Source organism: Schistocerca cancellata, chromosome 3 (genome assembly GCF_023864275.1).
Source record: "Schistocerca cancellata isolate TAMUIC-IGC-003103 chromosome 3, iqSchCanc2.1, whole genome shotgun sequence".
In the NCBI taxonomy this organism is placed as follows: Eukaryota; Metazoa; Arthropoda; class Insecta; order Orthoptera; family Acrididae; genus Schistocerca; species Schistocerca cancellata.
In genome coordinates, this window is record NC_064628.1 from 949,533,772 (window position 1) to 949,547,698 (window position 13,927).

Sequence of the window (13,927 nt, forward strand, 5' to 3'; positions counted from 1 at the left end):
TTGAATCTGTGTTAAACAATAAACAATGTAACTCATGATTCTGTAATGTCTTGCCATATGAAAGAAATTAGCTGTTGTTTTTTGACGCATTGGTAACTGTAAACTCACCTCTATTTAAAAACTTCAAGACTGAGCACATTTAACATTCCTGTAATACTTTGCTATCGGGTTTCACTGGGTGTCGGCTTGCAACATTCAATTGTGTTATCGTACGTCTGCAGTGCCTGGACAGTGTTGTTATTGTTTCCGTTGGTGGGGCATTGTGCCTATGTACAAGTCTTTGAAAGCAATAGACATTGATCTTGCTGGCCAGTTCAATAAGCAGCAGATTATTGGTGGTCCAGATGTCTTTCGTGGACTGAGAATGCAGTTCAGCTGTGTTCAGAGGCAGTACACGGTTTACCTTCGCTGTTGTGTGGGGGAACTGTGCAGACTACGGTGGCCTTGAAGCTTTCCCTGATGCTTTCCTTCCATAAAAAAGCAGCATTCGAGTAGCTTTTACATATCACAGTGTGAAACGAACACTCATTTAAACAATCAAAAGATCATACAAAATACTGCAGATTATGTAAACATAATCTTACAATTCTTCCTGATATCTTTCAGGTACAGTGTAGCACATTGATTACAGATTCTGTATCTATATGGCTCAGTACATGAAAAATTTCTCCATCAGTAGCACTGTCAATAAACTACCTAAGCAGTCACTGTTGTGTGTTTAATGTCCAAACAACAATGAGAATGTTAGACAAACTGTAATTACCACTCTTAAAATTGTGTGTAGCAAATACTGCTTCATACCTGTGCACACTTTCATGAAGATTATTGATATCTTCTGCAATAATATCAGCAGTTCTGAGACTGGTGCTTTTCTAATTGCAGTATGTATTCCAAGCACACTCCAGATAAATGCAGTGAGAATCAGTTCCAGTACCTTATTTCCCATGGCAGTCAAGTTGTAACCTCACCAACTGAGCTCTATGGTGAGAAATGTTGTCATCTATAAAAAGTAAATAACTACAATAGCACCAGCATGTGGTAGTTAGCTGGTGATATATATGTTTGTCCTGTGTATCAACTCCACTGTTAATCATGATGAAGATGGAGTGTGTGTCAACATGTACTTCAATTCCATACATACTGCTGATCTACAAATAAGTGAATCCAATATCTTAAATACTATAACAATGATAGGTAAGTATTTTATTCCCTTACACTACATATGCTGCAATATTCTACATAAAATTTGACTGTGGAATAGGCATTGAGATGAAAATATTTTCAGTTTCCTTTGGCAGCTAAGTTTCCTACCTGGAAGTGATTTTGTGTCAATAGCCAGGCACTGAAAATTTTTGTTGCAACACAATTCATCCTTTCTTCCGACTGAATTGAACTGAAAGAAGAATAATGAAGTTCCTTTTGTATTCCCACCTACTATTGTAATGTGTGCATTATCATAACATTTTAATGTTGCTGAGTACCTGCAGGAGGCCCTTAGCCATTGCAGTACTTCTTCCTTTCCTGTGCCGTAATCTCACTCTGTGACTTCATCTTTTCTCAGACATGGCCTGCAGAACAGATACCTGTTTGTTGGATATTGATTGTGGCTTTTCCCCACTTTGTTTATTTAGTTTCCACCATTTATTTTGGTTAACTCATACTGGTTCCCCACATCTGGGTTTGACATCCACATTTTCAAAACTTTTACGGAAATGAAGGCCATATGGGGAAGATTCTCAGTACACAACATGGTAGTCATTCCGTGTGGGGGTCATCAGATACAGTGATATATTGAGGGATAGGTGCCTGTCTACCTGGAACACAGGGACTCGAGGTAGAAGTGATAAAGCCAGGTGGCCATTGCCCGTGGGGAGAGCCCTCATTTGGAGCAAGTAGATATCTCACACAATGAAAAGATAAAAGTTATCAGCTGGTGTCGGTCAGACTCTGGCATCCACTTCAAACATAATTAAATGCTTCACTGCAGATCATGATCTTTCCTCTCTTGGCCACACTATGGGAGGGAAGTGAAATCGAGCAAAATGCAGAAACTTACTCCTCTCTGTTTCTGGGTTGCACCTGAACTGATGAGAATCCAAAATGGATTCTGAAAACATCAGCTGTGTGAAACCCAACTCACATTTTTCTCGCACGGCATACTGAAAGTCTTGGATCGAGCCAGTCAGGTAATTGCAGTATTTCTCGATTTCTGAAAAACATTTGACTAAATACCACATCAATGCTTATTATAAAAAGTACAATCGTGTGGGGTATCAAGAGATGAGGATTTTTTTGGTAGGGATGACACATCAAGTTATTGTGGATGGAGAGTCATCGAAATATGTAGAGGTAACTTCGGGTATGCCCTGGGAAAGTGTGTTGGTGCCCTTGCTGTTCGTGTAGTAGATTAGTGACCTTCCAGACGATGTTAGTAGCAATTTCAGACTTATGCAGTTGTCTATAATGAAGTACTGTCTGAAAGAAGCTGCATAAATATTCAATCAGATCTTGATAAGATTTCAAATTGGTGCAAAGATTGTCAACTTGCTTTAAATGTTCATGAATGTAAAATTGTGCCCTTCACAAAACAAAAAGATGTAGTATGATATGAGTGTAATATCTGAGTCACAGTTGGAATTGGCGAAGCCATAGAAATACCTGGGTGTAACACTTCGTAGCAATGTGAAATGAAATGATCACGTAGGCTCAGTCGCGTGTGAAGCAGGAGGTAGACATGAGTTTATTGGTAGATTCTGGGGAAATGCAATCAGTCTACAAAGGAGACTGCTTACAAATCACTCATGTTACCTATCCTAGAATATTCCTCACATGTGTGGGACCCATATCAAATAGGACTAACAGGGTTCAAAATGGTTCAAATGGCTCTGAGCACTATGGGACTTAACTTCTGAGGTCATCAGTCCCCTAGAACTTAGAACTACTTAAACCTAACTAACCTCAGTATATCACACACATCCATGCCCGAGGCAGGATTCGACCGTAGCGGTCGTGCGGTTCCGGACTGTAGCGCCTAGAACCGCTCGGCCGGCGACTAACGGGATGTTTAACATAAACAGAGAAAGGCAGCATATATGGTTACAGGCTTGTTTCACCCAAGGGAGTGTGTCACACTGATGATGAAGAAACTGAACTAACAGCCTTGGATTTAAATTACCGCTTTCAAGAACCAGTTTTAAATGATGAGCCGAAGAATATACTACAACCACCTACGTATCACTGCCATAGAGATCATTAAGGCAAGATTACATCAATTGTAGCATACACAAAGGCATTTAAATAGCCATCCTTTCTGCACTCCGTACGTAGATGGAGTGGGAAAAAACCTAATAACTGGTTCAATGGGATAGTCACATTGCCATGCATTTCACAGTGATTTGTAAATTATAGATGTAGAAGTAGGGATGCCGACAACAAGATTGCGCTGTAGTACTCACCCTCCTTTTGAGGGGATTTCACTTCCTGAGAAAGTCAAAATTATGGTCTACTGTTGTGATGTGAAGTTGTATTTGCCACCCCCAATATGGTGCTTTAAGTGCCAATGTTTCAGGCATATGTCTTCATGAGCAACTCAAATTGTGGAGACTGTGGTAGGCTGCTTTGTGAAAACCCTCTACGTATGAGACCATCTTTCTGAATTAATCGCATTTATGATCATCCTCCCGATTCTAACTGAGGAACGTGAAAAATCCAGAAGCTGAAGTCTTCAGTCATTTCTCGTCTATTAAGCTCAAACGTAAGTGTGATTCTATATATTACATCCCAATGATATCAACTTTTGCCACTTCTGTGACCAACTCATCAGCAGTTCCTCAAGTATTTACTACTAACATTTCCTTAATGTAATCTCTGGTTAACATGCAAGTAAATTTGCCCTTTTGGTGCAGTAGGCCCTGCCCTCTTGTAGTACCTGCAGCACCATCTTTGGGGAACTCTACTCCCTGCACCCAGAGGAGAAGCAGCATCCTTCTCTGTTTGTACCAGTGACAGGGCGCTCTGTAGGGAACCCTCTTCCTGGAAATCTACATAGCAATGAACAGGCACCAGCAAGTGGATGAAGGCGCTATGTACAGACTGCCAGTTCCACATCTACCCTCTTCTCTTCCACTCATAGCCTCAAAAAATAAGCTGTGCTAGAGGACCCTCTAAAGTAGTTAAGCACAAGAACAAGAAACCTGTGAAAAATAGATTTGTTGGCCCCAGACGCAGCAGATCCCCATACTATTGGACTCTGAACTCATGTTCATTTATGTTGTTCCATCCCCACTGGGCACAGCCCCTTCATACCATTCCAGGACATTCTTAACATGATGATTCAATGGAAGTGCAATGAATATTATTGCCACCTACTACAACTACAACAACTAAAGTCACCTTCTGTGATCTGTATTGCCCTCCAAGAAATGCATTTTACTGATAATCATTGTCCAACACTTTAAGCTTACCATGGCTTGTGTTAGAACTGACTAGTCTTGAGAGAGCATCAGGAGGGGTCTGTACATTCGTTGATACTGATCATTTGAGAGTGTACTCCCTCCGTACCACACCGGAAGCAGTAGCAGTGTGAGTGTGAATGACCCCAGCAATCATGCATGTTATGCATTTATTTGCCCCCAGTTGGGGAAGATGGTCATCGTAATCTGACAAGTCACCCCCATCCTTTCTCCGACATGTGGATTTCAACGCATACCACACCCATCATCTAGTATGGGTCTGTTGATGATCAACTTCTTTCTGATATTCATCTGTGTCTCCCAATTCCAGTGCCCTGCACACATGCCACCAATGACACCTTTTTGGCTATTGACCTTACAATCTCTCCCCCCAATCTTGTGGTTTCTCTATAACAGTCTCTATGTGGTGATCTTTGTGTTTGTGATCACTTTCTGGTGATTCTGTCCATTCCCTGTCACTGCCTAAGAGACAAATTCCCATATTGGCCTCTCCAAAGCACCATCTGGCAATTGTCCACTACTGCCATCAGCAGATTGTACTGTCGGGGCTGTCAGACACATTTCCGATGCAATCCTCCCACTGCTAGAACTGCTATCACCCTTTTTATGGCCCTCTCCACTGGTGGCCAGTACCGTGTTGGACCAAAAACATTGCTATATCTGTTCAGGGCTGTCAGAGGGCTCTACAATAACTCAAGTGACATCTTTTACAGACCACTCTCAGCCCTTTTAACAGCCTCTGTACCCATCTCACTACCTAATTAAACATAGCAAGAAGGAATATGATGAATGCTACATCTTCTCCTTCAGTAATACATTCCTCTTCATTTCAGATGTGGGCCAAGCCTTTCAACCTCCTTGGCCACCAAAGATCAACAACTGTTTCAGATTTCCTCCTTCAAGGTAATACTTCTACTAATGTGTTGTTTCCTGCTGAACACTTCCCAACCCACTTTGCCAGAATGCCAGTGTCGTCTTCTTATGTGGATATCTTTTGAATGTATAAAAGCCGAGTTGATGATATCCTTCTGCTCTTTACTCCCCATAACTCTGAATTACGAGGGCAGTTCAATAAGTAATGCAACACATTTTTTTTCTGAAACAGGGGTTGTTTTATTCAGCATTGAAATACACCAGGTTATTCCCCAATCTTTTAGCTACACAACACTATTTTTCAACGTAATCTCCATTCAATGCTACGGCTTTACGCCACCTTGAAATGAGAGCCTGTATGCCTGCACGGTACCATTCCACTGGTCGATGTCGGAGCCAACGTCGTACTGCATCAATAACTTCTTCATCATCCGCGTAGTGCCTCCCACAGATTGGGTCCTTCATTGGGCCAAACATATGGAAATCCGACGGTGCGAGATCGGGGCTGTAGGGTGCATGAGGAAGAACAGTCCACTGAAGTTTTGTGAGCTCCTCTCGGGTGCGAAGACTTGTGTGAGGTCTTGCGTTGTCATGAAGAAGGAGAAGTTCGTTCAGATTTTTCTGCCTACGAACACGCTGAAGTCGTTTCTTTAATTTCTGAAGAGTTTTTTTCTCGGCCAATTTTGGTTGAAAAAACCGGAAATTTCTTGTGGAATATTTTCAAACACTTCCGCTTCGTCTCGTATAGTTTCATTGACTTCCGACAGTTGATCGTTTGACCATGGGGAAGGACATCGAACAGAATAACCCCTTCAGCGTCCCAGAAGACTGTAACCATGACTTTACCGGCTGAGGGTATGGCTTTAAACTTTTTCTTGGTAGGGGAGTGGGTGTAGCGCCACTCCATTGATTGCCGTTTTGTTTCAGGTTCGAAGTGATGAACCCATGTTTCATCGCCTGTAACAATCTTTGACAAGAAATTGTCACCCTCAGCCACATGACGAGCAAGCAATTCCGCACAGATGGTTCTCCTTTGCTCTTTATGGTGTTCGGTTAGATAACGAGGGACCCAGCGGAACAAACCTTTGAATATCCCAACTGGTGAACAATTGTGACAGCACTACCAACAGAGATGTCAAGTTGAGCACTGAGTTGTTTGATGGTGATCCGTCGATAATCTCGAATGAGTGTGTTCGCACGCTCCGCCATTGCAGGAGTCACAGCTGTGCACGGCCGGCCCGCATGCGGGAGATCAGACAGTCTTGACCTTGCGGCGATGATGACACACGCTTTGCCCAACGACTCACCATGCTTTTGTCCACTGCCAGATCACCGTAGACATTCTGCAAGCGCCTATGAATATCTGAGATGCCCTGGTTTTCCGCCAAAAGAAACTCGATCACTGCCCGTTGTTTGCAACGCATATCCGTTACAGACGCCATTTTAACAGCTCCGTACAGTGCTGCCACCTGTCGGAAGTCAATGAAACTATACGAGACGAAGCGGAAGTGTTTGAAAATATTCCACAAGAAATTTCCGGTTTTTTCAACCAAAATTGGCCGAGAAAAAAAATGTGTTGCATTACTTATTGAACTGCCCTCGTAAATAATGAACCTTTCATTGACAGAGAACCGCTTAGTGCTCTTGAATCGTCACATGATACAGTCCCAGGCACTTGGTTTCATTTATAATTGGATGATCCATTACCTGTGTGTGACTCACCGACTCCCTCTACTTGGAGTCTTTAACTGTATTTCGCTATATGAAATTTTCTCTTCACAATGGAGAAATAGTGTCACCACTACAATCCTTAAACCGTGGAAAAACCTGATGTCCATTGACAGCTGCTGACCAATTAAATTAACCCACATGCTTTGTAAACTGCTTGAAAATATGGGAGCTCAAATGATTATGATAGATTCTTTAATAACATGGCCTTTTGTCATCCTGTAAGTTTTGAGGAGAGAGGACCGACAAAGCAATTCAAAAGGCTTTTGCAGAATGGTAACTCCTCATTTTAGTCTTTTTTTGACTCAAACAAGGCATATGACACTGATTCATGTCATTGCATTATACTAAACCCTCCCTTGACTGGGGCTCTTTCAACCCTTTAATTTAAGAATTGTTATGTTGCTCAGCTCTGTGCTGAGTGTTATGTTCATCCTTATCAGCGACTCTGGACTAGTGACCTCTATCAGATGCCCCTACCCACCCCCCCACCTCTGTATGTTGACACCTTTTGAATGTGGTACAGCTCCCAATCTGTCACCTTGACTAAACGTCAGCTACAAGGAGCCATCTGGAAGGCCTTCATTTGGAATTTTTCCAACAGCTTCCAGTTTTCTTCCACAAATACATGAGTCATTCATTTCTGCTGTTGTACCACAGTTAACTCCAATTCAGAGCTCTACATTTTTGGACTGTATTTAGCATGTCCTGGTCTCATCCCAATTGGACTATGATTGCATTTTGCAGTTCAATGGCACATTTGTGTTTGAAATTATTGGTCCCACTACTTCATTGTGGACTCAGACTAGCTACTGGCACCTTCCAGACCAGCCCTATAGGTGGTTTCCTCACTGAAGTGGGGATCTTACTTCTTAGTTCTGATGGCACCAATTCTTGCTCACCTATGCACAAGCAGTCACCATATAACAATATCCAAATCATTTGATTATCAAATACATCCTTTTTTCACAGAAGGAGGACTATCTCCTGAACATGTCTTGACTTTCTGATGGGACCTCCACCTATTCCACTTAGGGTTTGTTCTTTATATATTCCTCAGGTCTCCTAAGACAAATCTGTTTCAAGGACCTAAAGTTTAAGTCATCCCCATGACCTTCCAGTATCTGTTTCTCTCAGTTCTTCGCAGTATCAGGATGCTGCTAACATCCTTTAAGCTGGAGGCTCTTTAACCGTACGCTGTTAAATTTCCCACTGGACAACATGTAGTGTTTTTAGAGCAGAGATAATAGCCATTACCAGAGCCCTTCAGTTTATTAACAGACCTCCCTTGAGAGTGTTTTAATTTTTAGTGACTCAATGAATCTAATCTTATCCTCACGATCCCTGTGGGAGGAATATGTACAGGGTTGTAGCATATGCATAGCCTGTTCTTGAAACTTTGTTAGTAGAATTTCTCGGGGCACTTTCTGTCTGTGCTATTCTGTCTATCTGTGTTTGCCAGTTCAGTTCTTTCAACATCTCAGAGACACTCTCCCATGGGTCAAACAAACCTGTGCCCATTTGGGCTGTCCTCCTCCATATACATTCAGTATCCCCCACCAGTCCTATGGGCCCCATACACTTGAACAGTATTCTAGAATGTGTCACACAAGTGATTTGTAAGCAATCTCGTTTGTAAACTGATTGCAGTTCCCTAACTGCTATACCCATGTATGCCTATGTGAACATTCCACTAGTAAGTGTTATACCCAGATTCAAACTGTGACTCACTAATTTTATTTTCATAGGATACTATGGTTTTTTTTTGTGTGAAATGCACATTATACAGTTTCGAACATTTAAAGCACTAATTTGAAATCTTATCCAGGTCTGACTGAACATTTCATACAGCTTTGTTTGTATTTTGTTGTAGATAACTGCATCATTTGTGAAAAGTGTGAGATTACTACCAAGATTGTCTGCAAGAGCATTAATATAGGTGATGAATAGCAGAAAAGACACAACATGCTTCCCTGGGGTACATTCAAAATTACTGCTACATCTGTTGCTGACTCTACATCAAAGATAACATGCTGCATCCTCCCTACCAAGAAATCCTCAACCCTGTCACGTATTTCGTCTGACACCTCATATTTTCGATAATATGCAAAGGTGTGGTACTGACTCAAATGCTGAGGAGAAGGTTTAGCACTCTTAGGATTTCTTCTTATTGTGTTTAATTAAAAAGTGAGCCTCTTTAGGCACTAGTTCAGTCACAAATTCGGTTTAGAATCTGAGAGCGATTTGTTCAGGCCCTGGGGTTTTGTTGAATTTTATTAAATTCAGCTATTTCTCACTACCATTGACACTGAAACCTGTTTCGCTCATCTTTGCAGTGGTGCAAGAATTAAATTGAGAGCACACTCCTAGATTTTCTTTCCCAAAGAAATACTTACAAAAAAAAAAAAAAAAAATTGCTACCCTCAATTACTGTTCATATCTGGACACCAACTTTGGTGCCACTTTTACATGTGTAAGAATTGTTTTTGTAAATGATCTTGTATTTTATGTTTCAATAGATTTTGAAGATCCACCGCTATTTTTGAGCACGACTGAATGAAATAACAACATTGCTGTAGGTATTGAGGGTCAGACCGAAGTCTCGCACATGCAGTTACCTCAGGGACCATCTGCTGATAGGGAAAATACTGCCTCTAAAATGAGACAGTTACCACATGCTGCAGCCAAGCAGAGGCATCAGATGCATAACACCACTGACACAGCTGTGGTATGGGTGACCTAATTACTTCACATTCGAGCCATTTTTCTGTTGTGTCTTACCGTATTTTTTGTATCGATCAGAATATAGAAAATTCTTCGCAACCTCAGTTTCCTAATCCAATCAGGGAAAGAGACTTTTTGCAATTACATGACAACTCTCCCACTTTTTTCAGTCGACAAAATTATTTTGATAATTTTAGAACCGATAGATTTGACTAAAAGCATTTTTTATATCAGAAAATTCAAAGTATTTCGTAATGGTCCTAATTGTTTGCATCCCTTGTACTGGATTCAGCAATTTACTTTTTCTTTGCTGCCAAATTGGTCTGTTTCTCATAAATTAGAATTTATATTTGTAGATTTTTGGAAGGGGAACCGTCGACGAGAATGTGACCGATTGCATGGTTGTTTTTTTTCAGTAGAAGAATTCCAAAGCGCTTTCCTCGCAGCATACTGGTCTGAGACGACAACATGCTGTAAAAGACAAACTGATAAATTTACCGAACTTCACCAACTCGAATTTTGAAACGTTAACATACAACAAAACCAGCATTTACTTGAGCCATTCAGCCCGTCAGGTTTGATCCACCTCTGTATTTCAAAACTTCAGGAAATTTGAAATGTGCCTTAAGAGCAGGTGAACAGGCAGCTTTTCGCGGCGTTTTACAATTACTTGAGATTGATCAAAACTGAAAGTTTCACTACAAACACAACGATGGTCATTCTGGTCGTTTTTCAATCACAATAATAGTAATTATTTTGGGAATGTAAGACGTAACAGAAATTTTGACAACAACAACCAGAATTTTAATTGTAATTAGCAACGATGTTTTCTGCAGAACCAAAGTCTTCCTAATAACTATCTACAGCAGAATCATAATTTTCAATAGTCTAGTCAGACAACACATAAATAAGCCTTTGCCAAAACAGCTGTCACAGCAGCAAACATTCTCGCAAAATGATTATGGCATTAATTTTGTACAAGAACAATTTCCGTAACTACAGACAGCAGCCGTACCAGAAAACTCTTATGGCAATGCCTAGCATTTCCAAGGTCATAGTGGAAATAAACAGGGAAACAGACATTTTAATCATAATTACAGGAATAAAGGGCACTTTAATAACAACTAGTCTTTATGCTTAAATGAACCAGATTCGCCGGCCTGTGTGGCCGAGCGGTTCTAGGCGCTACAGTCTGGAACCGCGCGACCGCTCCGGTGCAGGTTCGAATCCTGCCTCGCACATGGATGTATGTGATGTCCTTAGGTTAGTTAGGTTTAAGCAGTTCGAAGTTCTAGGGGACTGACCTCAGACGTTACGTCACATAATGCTCAGAGCCATTTGAACCAGATTCACATTTTCACCCGCGACAAGGTAATCTAAATCATTCAGAACCTCAGCGCACTGTTCAAATAATTGTAGTCGCTTCTGCCAACGTACCGAATGGTTCAGACGCTATACAACAATGACTAGCGGACCAGGCGTCAGATTATGCCGATGCTGCGCCAACACAGGGTACATCGCATTCTGCACACATTATAGAGCATATGATCCGCTTAGAAGACATCACGGATTTACTGTTACGTGAAATTGACCAGCCTCTGAAGCATCTTTATTATCCTGTTATTACCATTCAAGTAGGCAAACACGTATTAAAAGCAGTTGTGGATTCTGGTTCAAAAAATGGTTCAAATGGCTCTGAGCACTATTCGACTTAACTTCGGAGGTCATCAGTCGCCTAGAACTTAGAACTAATTAAACCTAACTAACCTAAGGACACCACACACATCCATGCCCGAGGCAGGATTCGAACCTGCGACCGTAGCGGTCGCTCGGCTCCTGACTCTAGCGCCCAGAACCGCACGGCCACTTCGGCGGACGATTCTGGTTCCCTTGCTATTGCCGTCAGTGACGCAGCATCCAACCGCTGCATTTTTGATGAATCTTGTGCGATGTTACAAAATGGAAATAAATGGTGCTCTACCTGGTACAAGCGTTGAAGTCAAATCTCAAACTCATTTACAATTTTCTACTCAAGGTCACACGTTTTTCGCTAACTTTTTTATCGTTCCACTTTTAACAACTGAAGTCATTTCTTAAACAGGTATAAAGCAGTGCTGGGTTTAACAACTCCTGTATTACGTTACAAAACGACGACAATATGATATTTTTAAATTTTGATCAGAGCCTCTCTACCGAGGAACAAGATGTCAATCGCCTGCATTTTCTTTCCTCAAACAGAAATATAAACTGTTACACCACACATTTAATTCTGCTGACCCGTACCGTGAGCAGTACGATGGCGGCACTGTGACTGACATTTTCGACACGATTCAGAACAAGGTTGACAATTGTAAAGCCACCTCTGATTTTCATAAACAACAATTACTGGAAATCTTACGAACTCATGCTCACGTTTTTGATCATGTACCTGGCACTATTCGTGGTTTTCTTTATGAATTTCGAGTTAAGCCACACATTGCTTTTGTTAGACGACACTATACCATTGCTTTTGTTTATCGTCTGAAAGTCAAAGAAGAAATGAATTCCATTCTTCAACATGGTATTATTGAGCCGGCAGCCAGTCGTTATAACAGTCCGCTTCATATTGTGCGAATGAAAGTTGGTTCACTGAGGCTTGTTCTCGATTCGAGACAAATCAACAACATTATACCAGAAACAGGTAGACCGCAAACCTAGTAGGAGATTTATCAAAAATTTCCTGACGTCACAGTTTTCTCCTCGATTTAAAATATAGTTTCTGGCAGATTGAAATGCACCATAATTGCCGCAAATATACGGCCTTCCTCTGTTTTGGCATATGCTATCAGTTCCGTAAACTTTCTTTTGGATTAAATATTTCGTCTACAGTATTCATTAGAGATTGAAATTCTGTTTTACCAGAGCATTTGAAAAATAATATTACCACTTATGTCGATGGTGTTCTCATATCCGAAAAGACGCGGGATGAGCACAGTGATACCTTGAATTCTTTGTTACAAGTCTTTTCTGACCCATTGTGCTAGAGTCAACCTCAGCAAATCTGAATTTGACAAATATGACATAAAATGTTGGGTCACTTCATTTCTGTTTCTGGCATTGAACCTGACTCGGATGTGTTGCAAGCTATCTGTGACCCACACGCACTTCAAAACGACAAGTCAGACGTTTTCTCGGTTTTGTCAGTTTTTTCCTTCGTTTTGTGCACTACAGGGCTCTCGATACCCCACGTTTGTACCAACTTTGCGGCAAAAAGCTCCAACTGGTTCTGAGACGACCGAAGTCAACAACAATTTGTCAATGTCAAGTCGTGTGGGCCTTTGCCAAATTCCGACACTTCTTATTTGACAAGATTTATAGTGATCACAAAGATTTTGCAAAAACAGACATAATGTCTTATGTGATAACAGCAATCAGTGATTTTATAATGTTACTTAAAATCCGTCTTGATTGCAAATTTTTTATTCATATGACCAGTTTTGGTTCATTCAGAACCATCTTCAGATCTGTAAAAATAATGATACTGATTTACTATTTCACGGAAGCAAATCTTTTTCATCCTATCTAATCAACATCAAATGTACCAGAACGTACCTGATATTTCAGTTACAGGAGTAACCCGTCCAAATCCAGCAACTTTCACATGCTACGTCACATAAAACTGGTTGACAGAGTGCACGTCATTTATATTAATTATAACACTATTACCGACAGGTGGCGTCTGGTACATTTGTTACATTCCATTTGCACATACTGTATTCAGTAGATCTTTTTTTATATTAAAAATACTTAATTAAAATATGTAGATGTCAAGGTTAAAATCTGTACTTGTCAGAATTAAAAAACAGTAAAATTATTTTTATACGATCTAAAAAGCATAGGGCGATTTATATATCTATGGTGCTGGTGTGAACTTGTTTTCCTCTACGGTCTGCTTCCGTGGTTCCCGCCATTTCGGTCCGCTCAGTCGTCTGACGTCCATCGCCGCGGGCAAGAGGGCCGCACAGGAGGGCCCCGTCAACGATGCCAGCGTCTTCCAGCTTCTCCTCTGTTGTCATTGCAATTGTTTTGTTTACAGTATTTGGATATTTTATGCTTACGGCTATGAGCTGTTTTTCGTGTGGGAGACAACT